This window comes from Haemaphysalis longicornis, unplaced genomic scaffold (assembly GCF_048455015.1).
Source record: "Haemaphysalis longicornis isolate Haplotype H1 unplaced genomic scaffold, Haemaphysalis longicornis Haplotype H1 scaffold_3, whole genome shotgun sequence".
In the NCBI taxonomy this organism is placed as follows: domain Eukaryota; kingdom Metazoa; phylum Arthropoda; class Arachnida; order Ixodida; family Ixodidae; genus Haemaphysalis; species Haemaphysalis longicornis.
Window position 1 is genome coordinate 149,617,859 of NW_027526335.1, and position 17,541 is coordinate 149,635,399.

The 17,541-nt window shown below is 45.6% G+C and overlaps 2 pseudogenes; one reads left to right on the forward strand and one right to left on the reverse strand.

Moving 5' to 3' along the window:
• Nucleotides 1-284: 284 nt before the first annotated feature.
• LOC144175465 (uncharacterized) lies at nucleotides 285-2,998 on the forward strand (annotated as a pseudogene).
• Nucleotides 2,999-3,044: 46 nt separating this feature from the next.
• LOC144175466 (uncharacterized) lies at nucleotides 3,045-3,926 on the reverse strand (annotated as a pseudogene).
• Nucleotides 3,927-17,541: the final 13,615 nt, after the last annotated feature.

Consider the following 17,541-nt stretch of genomic DNA (forward strand, 5'->3'; position numbering starts at 1 on the left):
AGAGTGCCAAGGCGATCGAAAAAGGTTGCATGCGGAACATGGTCGTAAGCTTTTTCCACATCCATAAAACAGCAGATGAGTCTACGGCCCTCTTTTCTGGCAATATCTTTACAGCTCGTGAGCACAAACAGATTATCTTCCAAACGTCTGCCTGGACGAAATCCGTTTTCTAGCTCCGTCAGGCACCCCGCCGTCTCCGCCCATCCGCTGATCCACGCTTTCAACACCTGCATGAACACTCGATCCAAAACACTGGTGACCGTGAGTGCCCTATCGTCGCAGATATGGGCCGCATTGCCGCCGTGCTTCAGAAGGAGCACCACCCTGCCATCTCGCCACTCCTCTGGTGTATCTTCACCGTGAAGAATGTTGGTGAACAGCTCCGCTAGCTCTTAGTGCGCGCCGCCCGAGGCAAAAAGTTGAGCCAACGTGCCGTTTTGGGTGCGAGAGTGCGCGGTTTCAAAACCAAACCTAGCAAAGCATTGGTTGATGCTGTGCCGGGTTATGGTTCTCGCGCTTTGTGCTTTTGTTAGATTACCACTGCGTTGTTCATAATGATTGAGGAGGATTTTAATCCGTTTCCATTCTGCCCTACCGAGTGAGTGGCGGACGTCTCAACGAGCAACATTACTGAGGATGGCGTGAGGCAGTACTTGCACTTGACAACGCCGACTACCAGTCAGGCGCACCGAGACAGACCCTTCAAAGACGAGGGACACGTTAACAAGCTCATGATGACCTCGAATACAGACTACGCAGAACTCAGCCTTCTACGAGCGGCGTGTGTGCCATCGATGAAGAGTGAGGTGTACGTCGTGTCCGCCTGGTTTAAGCGGGCGACTGGCCTGGTTAAAGCGGCGTGTGGCAGGGCAAATACCTTTTTTTGCAGTCGCTCTGATAATGCATTCACCCTAATCAATATACGTTATGTTAGCTGTTGAGAATGGCTACATCCTTTCCTACTTTCTTTTTATTTCATTCACCGTGATCCCTTGTGCAACTTTTGCTGCGGTCACGTTCGCTGGAAGTATGTTCTCTACTTAAGAAAACGAGCTGTATTGTGGTCCTGGCTGTCGGTATACCTCGCTCTCATTTGCAGTGGCGGGGTTGTTTTCTAGAAGTATGCTAGCGAGTACAGTGACTTCGTTTGAATGAGGGCAGCCGTTATTTTTTTTTAATCAGTACTACAGATCAGAGATTTTGCAATCCTGCCAGGGCGATTTCTGCTTTTTATGCACGGAGAAGCGCAGCTTTAAGGAAAGCCATACATAAAATATTCCAGCGTAATTGCTTGTTTTACACTTTCAGAGCGTAATAATGCAGTATGTCTCGTCAGAATGCCTCATTGTGAGTTCTTGATTTCAGACTCAGCGAGAGCTGCCAACATGTCTCCACCGTTCTTTTTTGCTGCTGCCGAGAGAAAAGGAGACGACGAGAGCGGAGTATCGTGCACGGATTTACCTTGCGCGTGGATTGTGCCCGAAGAAGGTATGACCTGTTTTACCATATGCATCAGTCTTGCACCAAATACCCCTCTGTTGTTTGGTTGGTGCATTGCACGTCATTTCTATCTTTTACTCCATGTAATCACGTATGCACATCAGCCACTCTGTGTTAAAAATGTGGTTTTCTAGCAGTTATAATGAATTTCAAATGTTTATTTTTACTTGTGCATTTTTTTGCATCTAAGCAAAAATGCTTGTGCTGTCAAAAGGACTAGTGTGAGTCAACAAGTGGAAGCATGCGTATCATGAAAAATCCACGGCAACATGAAACAGCAGTCATTTTCACCATTTATTGCTTTTAGTTTAACAAGAGCAAGGGTGTGGGATACTGGCTTCGCAAGAACGCTGGATATTGCATAAACAGTGCTTTATTTCTTTTACAGCCAAGAAGCCAGCGCCGCGACTATCTCTAACAGAGATAGTATTCAGGCGGCACGTCATCAACAAGCCCATGCTTCCAGCACGCCCAAGGCAGTACGACCCCTTCGACAAGCTGGAACCGTTACCCCCGACAGCATCAAAACACTCAAAGATGACCTGAAAGCTGCATTCCCAGCATTGCATGCTTTGAGAAATCTCAGTCCGAGCGATACGCACCCACCAGCAGCCGAAGAGGCACTTGATGCGTAGGTGGAACTGCAGGATACTGACGACCTGTGGAGTGAGCCTTCACAACAAATAATACAACACTACTTGACCTCACTAAAGCCACTACCGAAAAGGCAAATAGCAGAAATTTGTGCCGCCACACTGGGCCAAGCAAATAATAAGCAGTGGTTCGCTGAGAGGAAGGGACGACTGACAGCCTCATCCGTCAAGAGAATTTGCTCTTGTACGAAGCCTGTTGGCCTGCTGAAAACGCTGCTCTACCTAAGTGACAGAGCGGTGTCGGAGGCTATGGTTTATGGCCGTGACCATGAGAAAGACGCTGTGGCAGCTATGAGAAGCATGGATGTAGAAGTCGAGGTTTTTGAAACTGGACTACATGTTCACAAAGAGCACCCATATTTACCGGCATCGCCTGACAGGCTAGTAGGGAAGGCCTGCTAGATGTCAAGTGCCTGCCATCCAAGAAAGGGATGACTGTAGAGGACACCTGCAAGGACAGGAAGTTTTGCTGTGCACTGAAAGATGGCGGGGCATCTTTGAAGATGAACCACGTGTACTATTACCAAGTACAAGGCCAGACGGCTGTGACAGGCCACATGTGGTGCGAGTTTGCCATATGGATGGAAGGGAAAGATGGAAGTCGTGCACACATTCATTTCGAGCGCATTTCCTTTAATGAAAGCTTCTGGCAAAACGAAATGCTGCCTGCACTGCATCCCTTCATGCTTCATGCGTTCATTCCCGAGCTACTGACACAAAGAATAAGGAGGCTCGGTGTTCTGCACACGTATGGAGCATACGTGTCATTTAAAAAAGTCCGCAGTGGCTTCTATGTGAGCCAACCAGCGGCCAGTTTGAAGTTGAAAATAAAGAAGCTGGTGTGAAACGCTTCAAACGCAAGCACAAATACTATACTTCATTTTTGACACGTTACGCTCTCTTGCATCGCTCTGCTGCTTTTATTAGAGGAAGCTTGAAGTTCGCGAGGAAGCAGCAAACTTGGAACACCTGTTCAGCAATGTCGAGCATTGTAATGGGAAAGACTCCCTTTAATATTTTGTAGGTCATAACTCGTCCTATCGCCCGTTCAACATGCACCCTAGCACTTGCGATCTTGCGCGTCTCGTAAACAGCCTCAGCAGGCATTTGCCTTTCGTGCCGTTCACGAAAGGGGGGTCGGTGAACTGTTATACCTGGTCGCAGGTAAAGAAACGTAAAACCTTTATCAACCATTATCGCGTCTCGTTCCTCCAACAGATCCATGAGTCCACTGTTCTCTAGGATGGCTTTGTCTGAAACCGAGCCACCCCAGAGCCGAGACACAAAAGCAACATAGCCGTCCGGGGTGCAGCCAAGAAGTGCCTTGTAGGTGATAAAATGCTTATATCTAGAGGCGGTCTGGCGCTGTGCTTTCAACAAAAAGGACCTCTGAATGCGACCTTCAGTCGCATCAAGAATAATACGAGTACCCTCAAACTCTTTAAAACATTTGGGAAGATGTTCCGCCATATCTTCTTTTGGAGGAATATTAGTCAGCCTTCGTAGTTCCCTTTTGAGAAAGTTGATTCATGTCGAAAATATTCTGCTGACCTTACTTTCAGAGAGCATGAAATTTCGCGCCACCTCTTCGGTGGACATCCCAGTCCTCAGGCGGACCAACACCATGAAAAATTCATTTCTGAGGTCAATTGCTTTTGGCCGACGACGTGTCTCGTCTTGCTTTTTGTCGTCAGAGCCCCAGTACGTCATGTTCCTGGCACGGGGCTCCAAGTACTTGAACAGAGCCTCAAACACCCTAATGTTCGGACGGCCGGTGTATGAGCGACACTTGGAACAGCTTTGGAGTATTCTCAGATTCAGGAGTCGCAACTCGGCGTAGTGAAGTCTTCCCTCAAGCCTTTGGTGCTTCTCTTTTAGTATTATGATCGCACTTTGTAGCTGGGCAGTTTTTTCCTCCGACAGCTTGACCCGGCAACGACAATCAGCAACATCTACACATTGAAAAAAAGACAAGCATACACAAGCTATTATTGCATTCTGAAAATAATATTGCGCAATAATTTTCGAAGGCTTGTTTTTTCCGCTAAAATGTATTATTCCTGAATTAAGCGTGCTAACTCACACAGCAAAACAGTGGCCGGATGAATGAATTTACTTTTTTCTTGTGCTATGGGCCTAGTATACGTTATGCGAGTTAACAGTAATATGACGGCTACTCAATTCCAAGCAGGAAGAGGAGAATCGCACTCACCCGGAGTAGCAGCACTTGGACAATGCGCCGTGGGTGCAGCAGATACCTCGTCATTGGGCTCTCCTTCTCAGAAAAAGCAATTGATAAATGTGCGCAAGTTCAACCATTAAGTATAGTGAATGTGAGAAAGAGAAATGTTATAATGAGGTAACGAATTAAATACCAGTGTCCACCCGGCAGGTTCCTGAAAGTGCAGGCTGTAGCGTGCCGAGCAGGCCATTTTCATCCGTGTTCCTGCTTTGCAATACGGCATTTCCAGCACCTGCACCACAAACTTCACCTGCGCACATGTCAAAGACACCGTAGTCTGAAAAGCAATACGTTGTGATGCAAGTGAGTGCTCACTGCAACAAGGCATAAACAAAATACTAAGGTTGTGATCCAAATCTTCGCTCTGGTCAAATAAATGAACACTTGTCAAACAGTACCTGTGTCATCTTTGCGGGGCCTTGTGTGAACAGGGGTTGGTGTGCTGGGCAGTGCATTCTCATCTTGTTTTGAGCGCTTTAGTTCAGTGTTCGCACCACCTAGAATGCCGAGGTTGTACAGAATCAATATCTGAAAGCCTATTCCTCTAAGAACATTAAATAAATATTCTTCTAAAAATTGTACTTGCTGATTTTTTTATTCATATTACCAAATACACCTTAAGAGTTACTAGAAGGATGCGTTATAATTTCCGTAGTTATGAACACGATGTATGTTTAAGGCATTCATTGCATTACAAAAAACGGCCTGCAAGCGAAACTTAATCCAGGAATGAAAAACGTAGCGAGGCTGCGAACTGCATGATGCTTAGCGGGGCGCAATGAATGTACTGTTTCTGCTAGCCCTGCACTAACGCTAGCATTTCTTAGCTAGCATTGCAGTGGCGTAACCCGTTACGAGCCTCAAGAGATCGCTGAAGTTTGTAAACAGTTCACACAGTTCTAGTTTTGCACTGCGCACAATCGTAGCAGCGTCACGGCGGGGACCATTCACCCTAGGGTCCCACCACCCCCTAGCGTGCATTTTGTTTCGTTCGTTTAAAGCCACCGATGTTTTCAAACGAGTTTCACATCCGCAGGCACACGGCAAGGAGAGACCAACACGCGCAAAAGCTGCGACCGTTCGAAATAGGCCACGGTCACAGAAATTAACAAACTTTAACAATAACAGCAAAGACAAAAGACATCGCTAGTAACGGACGAGCTGTCACAATAAAAACTGGCAAAGAAAATTCCGCACTTACGTCCTCGTCGCTTCATCCACCATGAATGGCGTTTGACGCCAGCCTCGCCTGGACTTCTCGAGTAGTCCAGAAGAGCAACATGTAATATTCGAGTAATATTCCGAATTTTCGAATATTCGCCCACCCTTAGTAAAAAATCATTCAGAGTTGTTCAACATACAGCTGTACATTAAACCTTAAAATACATCAATACCTGCAATAGACGCTTTTCTTTGCCCGTCTTGACATAAAGTGTTTGATGACTCCGCTTGGCTTTCACACTGTGCTGTCAAATTGCTTGAATAAAACCATGCTTCTGACAAATGCCTGCTTTTAAAATATACTCCTTTTTCCTGTGACAAGTAAGTGGTCTTTCGGGGGCTCGATCAGCATATCTTTATTAGGAATTAAAATAGCAACTCATTACTCCGAGAGTCTCCACGAACCGTCGACAATTAAATGCTATAGGGGGCATACATTGGTTAAAACACCATGCAAATATTAAAATGGAAGCTTGGGGGCAGCCCACAAATCGGCATTTCAGCAGTATCTTTACCCACGCAAGCTTACAACTTGTCTTCAACTAATATAGAACGGCGGTATCCCTTTTATTCTTTTAGCACGTCACCAGCACTGGCACAGAAGTAAGACCAACATGCAAAAGAATTGGCAATAAAATGCTTGGTCGGGAGAATAAACCCCCAAGCAGGCCGCAAGATTCTTGAGACAAATTTAGGAACTTTAAAATTCTACTACTCTCTTAAGTGTCACCTGTCAAACAATGGGGGAATAAAAAAAGTATAAAGCCTCTTGTATTTCAATGCTTGTCTTAGGTTCTGACCGGTTACACGATCGAGAAACAAACATCGAAGGAACGTGCTATCTTTTACGAATATTTTTGCTGATCTGTCTGCTTTGTTGTATACAGTTGAACCTCAATTTAACAGTCGCCAGGACCCGCCAATTATTTCGTTAAAACGGGAACTTCGTAAAATCGAAATAATGACAAATTTATTGCCTAGTGCCAACGTTCGTGATTTTCGCCTGCGCGCGCTTCGTGAGCAGTGGGAGCACACCCTTCTCAGAGTTGGCCAGTGAAGTAAAAGAGTCCTCGGCACCCTCATTTGCGGAGGGTGCCTGGTGGAACTGAACCGAAGCCTGGAAAGGAATGCGTGGTCTGGTGTTCCGTGCAGTTTCGGTTTGTAGTTTCGTAATATCTAAACGAGAATGCCACGGCTACGACGAATGCACCGCTCCTACGCCTGCAGCACACTTACAGACTTTCTAGACGCCAGAAATATTGAATACTTCTTTTTCTAGGCAACGTTTCCCCTAAATGCTTAGGGAAATCGGGTTCGGCGGCGAAGTTTCTTTCATTTTTTCGAGTTTGTAGACGCATTGCGCCTATCGGCAACTGCTGGGGGAATCCGAACTTGTTCGTAAAATCGAGAAATTCATAAAATTGGGTTTCGTAAAATCGAGTTTCAAATGTATAACAACCACGACATTTTTCGCTTATTTAAATAACAATCCCACACAAACAGACGCAATATCATTTGACAACTGTGGTGCTCCCACATTGTGCGTCAACCTCTTTCGTAATTACATTTTATGAATATGTTATTTCAATGCTAAGAACTCAGCCTTTCAAGAACTAATTGTATAGAGTGCAGAACTACGTTGGCTTTCAGAAGATGTGAATGCGGAAATTTCCCTACGGTGCGCTTCTCAAATGTTGCAATTTTTACAACTATTGCAGTCAGATGGGCAGCAAGTTGGACAAAAGGGTAGGAGCCTCTACCTATGCCCTAGGTTTATGCAATCTTCATAACGTTTAGGTACGATCTGTGTAATTACAACCATTAGCCCTTGTCAGAGCAGCCAAGGCACAGAGTCTGTAACGCCTCCTTCAGCAACACTACAGAGCAGGAAGCGGCCGCCGAAAGAAGGGAATATTCCGTAGCGAAATATTTAACTCATCTTGTAAATACACTATCGAATAACCTCGAAATGGGGGTTAAAGTGCGCATTTTTTCGAGATAACAGCTTCGGCAACAACACTTCATTACAATTTGCTCCGGCCTTTGCACATGGTAGTTGGGACTCGAAGCTCAATTAGGCACCTTCGCTGTATTACCCTCAAGTGAGGTACTCGCCGAAATATTCCGTCTTTGATTTTTCAAAATCCTAATTACCATACGCCTGCCAGTTTCACGGGAAGTTCAACAATACTATTTCGTGAAGCCAGTTTTGCTACATCTGTTTTGTGAAGATTCTTCAGAGAAGACACACCTATTTTGCAGTTTTTAACTTTGTTGTTGGAAGGACACATAGCGCAGGGAGTGGGCGGCGCGGCCAGGTGATAGTCCGGTTTTAGGACCAACGTCACTCTGACGACTAATGTTGTAAACCCGTGCCCGCTGCTTTACGCGCAGTGCGAATGACGTTGCTGTGTGCATTGCAAGTCTCCACTTCAAAGTTGCCTAACTAAGCCTAATTTTCACTCAATAGGCCTAAATCAAAGCGATAGTCTTGCGGCGCTAAGTGATATCCATATAAAACAGCGGCGCAATCAAGCCTGCTTACGAGCATTAAATGCGAAGGTATTCGGTAATGAGGCTTATCGAATCGGCCGTGAGCCTTTAACGAAAGGTGTAATAATCACTCGGGGATATCGCAGAACGAAGGTGGGAAAATAAAAGCGGGGACGCTGATGATAATGATAATAACTGAATTTTGCCCGAAACTAGAAAAAAGGAGGAAAGGGCAGAGGGAGCTTTAAGGTATACCGCCCCCCGCCCCCACACCCAATACCGGGAGACATTTGGACGACTCGATCTGTGTTTCGGGGTCGGAACTAGGTAAAAAGGCCTCACACTGCTCCGCAAAACTTATGGTTATGCTAGTAGAGTTGTTGGAGTACAGTTCCCTAGAGAAGGCAAGCATGGCAGGGGGCGGCAGAAAGTTAGATGAGCAGATGGGATCAAGAAGTTTGCAGGGGATAAATTGGTCGCAGTTAGCGCCGGACCCGGGTTACTGGAGATCAATGGGAGTGGCCTTTGCCCTGCAGTTGGCGTAGATAGGCTGCTCCTGCTGCTAATGATGATGATGATGAGAGTTGTTGGCTGAGAATCACAGTCCCAAATCATATGAGTGAGTGTGGTTCGTTGGGTGCACCCCTAACAGTGATTAGTATACACTCCCGTAGATGTGTATGAATGAATCACCATTGCACGCTAAAGCCAGAGCAAAATGGAAGGGAATCGGCCTTGAGTTTGTGACGAAAGTTTTCATCGCATTGCTCAATTGACCCCGTAAAGGGGTACGACGGGACTAATCCTGAAGAACTTTGGAAACTCTCCCGGTCCCCGGGGCAGCGTATAAGCATTTCCTAGTCATCACCGCCAGCCGCCCTCTGAGCTGGTTAGGGAAATTAGATCACAGGAAAAACCTACGTAAAGCACACACAACCACCCGAACTGAAATCAGCCAAAGCGGACCTAGCATGGATGAAACATCGCAGTTGTAAAGAATAAAGTTATTGCTAACAGCAGCTAGCTCAGAAAGCCCTTTTCTGGGCTGTATGGCAACGCTAAACCAAGCTAAAAGGAAAAAAATCGCAAAAAATTGAAAGAAATGTAAAACGACTGTAAAGGGAAAAAACACGGTCTTTAAAACTACATAACAACTATTCCCGACCCGCACCTAAAATAGGCAAGACCACAAAACGTACAAATGACCTTACCTGGAACTGATCTACAGGTAATAAAACTACCCGAAAAGCTATTTAAAATGCATAAAAGTGCCATAAGTAGCTTGTACGGGAGATAAAAAATATTAATTTTGAAGCCCTTGAAATTTAAAAATGCAGTTCTACCCAGATTAGAACACCGGCTTGGATCAGGCGCAATGAAGGAGCAGAACCGCTATACTACGAGACCAATTTTTTGTCTTCAATGCACGAACTTTTTCTGCAAATTCAGACATGGCAATTTATGCGGACTATAAAACATTATAGGCAGCTAAAAGTAAGCACATTAGGCTGGAAAAGATTGTCACCATTTCCAAACTTGGGCAAGCAGACGCGTGCATCTAAAAGATGAGCCACTCCGGTGGATCACCATGCACCTCATAAACGTGGCGTACCCACGCTTCCCGTCCCTGAAAAATGCGCTTGGTTGGCCTATTATGCCCCACTTGCCGCTCAAGCATGCGGCATTTCCCCAAACGTGTTGTATTTACAGGAGTGTGAACTTGCTGCCACGATCTTGGTGTGGCACATTCGGTGTGTATGAGCGCGAGGGGTGGGTCAGAGACCAGAAATCGGGGAGGCGGGTTGCGCGTGTAATTGCACTGCCCAGAAATTTACTAACAGTGTAGCAATGAGCAGTGTTTTTTCAGATGGTCATGACACGGGTGCACGCTCTGGGAAATTGATTCTGTGCGCTTACATAATTTAGCGGAGCACTCATACCTGACCGCATGCCAGATACGCGTGCCAATATCCCACCTCTGATATTGATCACTACCCCCGGCAAGCAATGTTGTAATTTCACGAATATTCTACGAATGAAGTAGGGCCGTTAATACAAAATTATACCCGGTATCCAGCACCCCTCAAAGAATGTAATTCTGGGTCATCTTGCACTGAGTTGCGCGCTCGCTACCATTGATCATGTGTCACATATATCCTCCGCTAACAGCGCGGCGACGGGCTTATATTGTAACCCGCGTCCGCGACTAAACGCTTCCTCAAAACATTCCCATATGACAAAGGGAGACTGCAAAACTAGCACGTAGTAAAATGAGAGTGCCTTATCAGATAACCCACTCTTCAAACGAAACCTTTCATCGAAACCTTTCAGTTCACCTTGTACTTCACAAAAATGCATCCGCTGAGTAATCATCTGTTGGCGGAAGACAGAAGTACGGAACGCGCAGCTTGTGTGTGTGATTACTAGAACATTCGTTCCTTGATTTCCTTCCGGTGCACAACAATAGTTAAGTGATCCCCTGCCCCACTCCATGTCCGGCAAAACAGCACTTCATTTCGCTTTAGTTGGGCAGGTTGAGTCCTATCTGTCTGGTGTTGAGACGAACGTCAAGCATTTCCGAAGCTTCACAAGGTTTTTTTTCTTTACCGTACTAGCTATTCGGTTTCTTTCCGACTTGCAGACCACTTATTATTCCGTGGTTTAATTACTTTCCTTTCTTCTTGCTATAAGGCGTGAGTGCGCCGTTACTTAACGACGCAGATCCTTGCACTATGCATAACATTTCGCGTGGCTTATATTTCCTTAAAAGGCACAAATGGTTGCCACGTATATAGTGTAATCCGATCTCCGAAGAATATTTTTCTATGACGTATATATTCGAAACAAAGCCCCATTTCTTACACGCGCTGCAAGACAAAACCAACCTCTCACTGTACAGCCGCGTGCGATTTGAACGTAATCGCGCGAGCGTCGACCGACCACGACGATAACGCCCCTGCGCGGCTTGTTTTACGGCGCCTGGTTCCTTGTTTAAGCTTTCTTCTCTCCCTCGATCGCTGTTTATTCAAGCGGTCATCACTCCAGCGGCAAAACCAGTAGCCCCTTCCTCTTTTGTTATCGCGCTCGCAGCGACGAGATCCCACTTGTCGTATCTTACAGTAGTTCCCGAAAAGGTGTGCACAAACACATTGTCGGCAAATACCCGACATTTATAACAATAGGTGCTATCGCTGCTCACGATAACCAAGAAAAAAGCCCACACGTGATTACAACCACACAAAATCACCACAAAGCGAAAAGGGTGGTTTACTACCCGTGGGAGTGATGACTGTTTGGAGGAACAACGACCGAGGGAGAGGAGAATGCATAAACTAGGTCCCAGGCGCACCGAAAAATGCCGCTCGGGGGCGTTATCGTCTGTATCGGTCGAAGCTCGCGCGATTACCTTCAAATCGCACTCGACTGTACTAGTATCGCGCCAAAGCGAAGCTACAACAGAATTTATTTGTGCGTGAAGTGTTCAGAGGTCCCAGTGGTGGTTTGCCGCTGCCGTCCCTGAATTTTAGGAGCACCGACAAATGGGCAAGTTGGTATGGAGACATTCTGGCGAAAAGCGCAGAATACCGCGGAACAGGACGCGCTTGTCCTGTGTAGTTCTTCTCTTTGTTCCGTGTTTTTTTGTGCTTTTAGTCAGCATGCCGTCACTGAAGCCCGTAAAAGCGTTCAAAAAACGCGCAGAACTGCGTCCCAGGATGTATTTGTTGGCGTTCGATCGCTCTACCAAGCCGCAATCTATACCTGTAAAAAGAAGTGCCCGACTGACTGACTGACTGACTGACTCATCAACGCACAGCCAACACTGCTAGACCTAGAGACTTGAAATTTCACGAGTTTATTTGCGTCATTGAGTAGGTGCTCCCTAAGGCGGGTTTTCCAGAAATTGCCCTCCGAACCGAAGAAAAGGGCGAAATTGTGGTGTCGCGAATTCGTGATTTTCTCGGTCACCCATTCACATATCGAAGCGCTTTTTGCTGATATAAGTAGCGCTTAAGAATACCTAAAAAGTAGTTTTTGGATTTCACCTAACCTACACGAGCAAGGTGATTCCGCATTCCGGAACTAAAACGGTGTTCCTAAAGATTCTCAAATAAATCTTTCACCAGTTCAGTAATCCAACTGATTTTTGCTAGAATATGTTACTCATACAAATGCACAGAACCGTTTTTTAAGGATTTCGCTCTGCGACGACGCTAAAAGGGTCAAATTGTTTTTTACAAACGACACGGCTGATGAGCCAAAAAGGCCAAACAGGTTATGTACACATCTTGCCAAACTGCTCTTTCAAACGACTACAGATTGCAGGGGCACGTTCTGATTACGGTGTTGGAGGTCAATATTTCTGAAATTTTTTAAAATTCCACCATGGAGAGAGTGAAAAGCACTAAAATGGTTTTTCACATATTAATTTTTTTACCGCCCGCCATCGGAGATATCGAACTGGTTTTTGTTGAGATAGGCAACTTACTCACTTACCTCAACACTGTTATACAACATTTTTCAATGACACCCTACTAATAGAGGCAAGCGGGATTTCGGGAAAACACTGTGTTTTTACACTTTCACAAATAATCACCCAGCCAGTTGATATCTCCCATTCGTTTTTTCTCGAAAATTCTGCCCATTTAATTGCCTGAAAACCACTTTCAGGATTTTGCCCTAAGATGCGGATTAGAAGGCCAGCGAGATTTTTTATTCTGCATCCTTTTGGACGTAAAATTCAGTTAAGTTTTCCCGCGTTCGCTTAGCGGTCACCATCTGTTGACACCTTCGGCAACTACGCGTCTCCCGTAGGAGCAGGTGTCATATATCACAAAATGTAAAAGAGAAGATGTACCAGTAAAAAGCGCGAAGGTTAGCCCTCGGCATCTGCTGGGACTTCCTGCAATCTCGCGCCTCCCGTAGGAAGCCCATGTTACTTATGATAAAACTGTCCCTATGAGCATCGTTCATATCTTCTGAGATAGCACTTCCTACGAGGAAGAATACCCCTCACCCCGCCGGCCTCCATCATGTGTTCCCAGCGCAATCTCCTGCCGAATTCAAGTTGTGGTTGCAACCTGGCACTCTTCCTCATATCATATTAAGAGCGAAAGCAAACCAAGCTCCTCCTTCTTCCATCCACTTTTCCAAACCTTGAGCTCTGGGAGAACCTGGTGACTAACAGCGATCTGGATGTCCAGACAATACTTCCTCCAGAGCGAAGGCTGCCCACTCATCACATGGCTTTCTGAAATTGGGAACCACTCCCACTTCGCCGGCTCAATAAAACCTTTTTCACTCACTGACTCATTCACTCAAACACGCCATCTTGGTGCAATTTGTTTAGCGAGAGTTGGAGTAAAACACGAGTACCAGTCGTTTCACATTACCACGATGCGCCTGAAGTAGGAGCCTATGTACTAACAGCAGGCAGGCGCTCCCGAGTGTGTACCATTTCCCAATGAAGTAGCCCAAAATGGCGACTAACAAATACCAATTGCTGTCCTTAATATAATGGCCCACCCGGGCACCGCCGGGTACTCCCGCTAGTTGTTTATAAAGCCAAGCTTTGCTACTTTCGTCGTGTGGCTTCGCCGCGGATACGCAAATTCAACTTTTCATCTCAGACACACCCCTCGAAGGGCATCGCGTGATTCGCCAGGCCCGCTTTCAGTCGTTCTGCTCAACTGATCAGCTGAGCGGCACGCGGTGGCGGGTGCTCGGCTGATCGGGAACCGCCCAACCCCATCGCCTGCCTCTCATGCGCCGCTGGGTTGTCTCGGGCTATGTGACTCATCGTGCTCCCGACGAAGAGGAGCACCGCGTTCGCCGCGAATGAAAGCGAGGCGGGCCTCCTCTGTGAGCGTGGCGCGGGACCGAAGTACGTTGAGCTGTGCTCGGCAATGCAGCTTTATGAAAGGTTAACCAAGCGAAACCAAGAGTAAACGGATTATCACAAGCTTTTACTTAGCATAGCCAAGGTTAGCTGAGCTTAGCCGCAGCCATTTTAGTGCCCTAAACCCACTACTTGCTTACATATATGGCCCTAACAAGCGGTTTAGGACGCGTAAATGCAAAAGGAAGCGAAAGAGAACCAAGACATTGCATGAGCACCTATAAGGCACCCAGCGCTCATCCAGTAGACACTGCGGAGAAGCGGCGGCAGGCGGCGCAGCCATCGCGAAGCTCGAGGCGTATGCGCATCCGGGAAAAAATACCAGTCTAGGATATGGTAGCTTAATTAGACCAAAGGCGCTCGTTCAGTGTTGCGCGTGTTAACCACCGGTTGACTCACTCTGCTCTATTAGAACCTTTTTTTTATTTTAGAATTTAACGGGCAGACGCAAAGCAGGAGATGAGGCGCACCGTAGTGGAGGGCTCCGGATTATTTTTCGCCACCTGGGGATCTTATTCGTGCGCCGAAATCTTGTACCCACGGGCATTTTTTTTAGGTGCAGAGTACCTTAAGACCGCACAGTGTCCGTTCGCGTCTTTGCACATAGCATTTACAATCGCATAAAATCACACAGGCACCGGCAGTATTCGAGCGTGTGTGGTAGACCAGGCAGAATTAAGGTCAGTCGTCTTACCCAATGGGCTAAGACCATTTTTACAACAAATTACATCTCAACGTTGCAAATATGTACACATACAAGAGGCGGACTTGCCTGCTACTACATTGCTGACTTTGTCAAATTAAATTGACCTCATATCGATTAGTTGCTCTATTTGTGGCAGCCAATCAGGTAGTTCCTTGTGGAACTTAATAACTTCAAAAAATCGACCAATGCTCTCTTTGAAATACTCCCTTGCTGAATGCGCATCAACATCATAGTACAAACTTACTGTACGTGACCGCCATACACTATGGAGACCCAGTGCCATGACTAAATCTTAGGGCACTCCAATCTCATTGTGTATTGCAAGACAACGTATACCGTGAGGATCTAGTGAAAAATCTTTGTGTAATGTCCTCATTAGCCTATCCCAAAAATATACTCCCTCCCAAGAATGCAAAAAATACATGATCAATTGTCTCGGGTGATTTAGAACTAACGTAATCTGTCCCACATGGTACAAATAACCCCCCTTCTACCCATATACGTTCGTACTAGTATTGTTCCTGTATGTAACCTAAACATAAATGACTTGACCCCTGGTTGAATCTGCATCCTTTTAACCCTCTTAAGCACATCGCTACCGGGCCTCCAACAGTACATGGCCCTGTACGTGGGAACAGACAACACAACAACGACATAATGATGGTAGAATTTCTCACGCGTACCCGCAGTTAAATACTCTTTTGAAATTCTTACGTTTAAAAACTTCACGCTGGCCACAACCTTCTTAAAAAATCCAAAGATACTTCGCGTCATGTATTCAGCCGTAATAACGAAATCGGGGAGAACCCTGCCTAGCCTTACTTAACACACTGTATGAAGAAAAGGGTCACTTCTCTGAAAAAAAAGAAATCTATTTACCAGTTGTCGCACAAATAAATGCGCTAGCCACACTCCTCCATCTTTCACACGTCTGAAAAGGTTGTTACGACTGCACCTCTCCCGATTCGAGGCCCCGACAAAAACAGCAAACACTCGATTGTACTACGACCGTAAGTCAGTACCCGAGAGTCAAACGGCTTACTCGCTCGCCTGTAACGGTGGGACGTACCTTAGGACCTCCCAATGTCCGCGTCCATCCGTGCGCACACCACCATCAAGCGAAATCAAGCGAAATTCGATTTGAGCCGTGAGTTGCAGTTTCATTTAGTGAATAATCAAGGTGCAACTCACGCTTCAAATCGAATGATGGTCAGGGCGCAAATCAGATGTCACTCGGGGCGCAACTTGGATGTCATTTCGAGCCCCCTTCCGTCAACCCTCGCCGTCATCCAAGGAGTGGAGATGCTGCAATTTGTTTTTGTCTGAACCACCATGAGTTAGATTCGCGTTCATGTCCTGATTTTTGAAGCGAAAGTTTCTATCCTGCATTGACGGCACCGATGTCCAAGTACAACGCACTACAGGAAAGCCAACCTTCCTTTCACAATGGCTTTTATAAAACGATGATCCTGATAAGCGAAGATACATCAAGCGACTCAAAAAATAAAAAAACGCGTCATGTGGTTGGGGTCCCTCATCTCACGAAGCAATCGTACACCCCAATGCGCATTCCGCTACCGGAAGCAGTTTGGATATTTGGCTTTGACTTCGGCTCAGGTTGCATTTAAAAAAGCTCCACGTTTTTCCCCTCTAGTCAGGGACATCATTTTGTGCCTTGTGTTTGTTCCTAAACATTCTGTATGTGCGTGTTTTTTCTGGCTAGTGCTGGGACGTTTATTATTGGTCTGCGATCAGAAATGTTTGCATGCGAAGAAAAGGGGCAGAGAACAATGGTAGTAATTGGAGTATTCTAATGTCAATCTAATATTTCTAGATATCAATAACATGTGAAATATACGTTTTTTGGCTTGATTCTACAGCCAGTATAAAAAGGTATAGGTTAGTATTGGGCGTCACATATTTGTATGAACACCAAAGAACAAAAAATTGATACCACTGCTTCTCTGTTTATTTCTACATTTATGTAAATGACCATTGAATGACCACAGTCTTTTTCCTCGGTCTTGTTCTTCTCATCCTTCTTCTTCGTCCTCATCTTCCTCACCTTTGCGTAGTTGCTCTCGCCTACAGAGTGGGATTATCGAGGGCTTGAGAATGGCTGTTTGTTTGAGTAATAAAACTATAAACGTGGGAGTCTAAAGACACAAAACATAACCACATTCGCAGACGATATAAAATATTCGTTTCAACAAAGAAATCATCATATTGCCTACATAAAATTGTGAAGTAACGAGTACATGTTTTTTGTGTTTCTAAGGTTCATGAGGGAAAATCAAATAAAAGAAGTGCAGCAGTTTCTAGCAGTTTATAGGCGTTTAAATGAATGGTGGAACTTTGCGTGTTTTCTTCTCCTCTCTTCTTACTTACGCTTCGCTCTTGCAAACCCTGCATATGCGATACTAGCATAAATGGGCGTCTGGCACCTCGCTAAAAATCATGAAACTGTTCCTACAGGCCTTCTTGCAGGTCTCTAAGACGCAATTCAAGTACAAGTGTTTAATACAAGGTCACAACCTACCGCCATGTGTTTCTTCATATATTCTCAAGCAAACTGCATAGACAATATCGCCATTCACATGGACAATATCGAACCTTACAAAGGTAAACGTCATCGTAAGCAGTCAAACCCTCATGTCGACACCCTAGTAGTTGTAGTTGTTACACGCAGCAAACGCGCCAAACCTCACATTTTTTTCCAGCTTTTTTTTTATTCAGAATTGGGGAACTACCCCATAAAGCAGCAATATATCGACCAACCCTCCATGTCGGCGATCGCAAAACAGAACACGAACAAAAAAATGTATGGAGT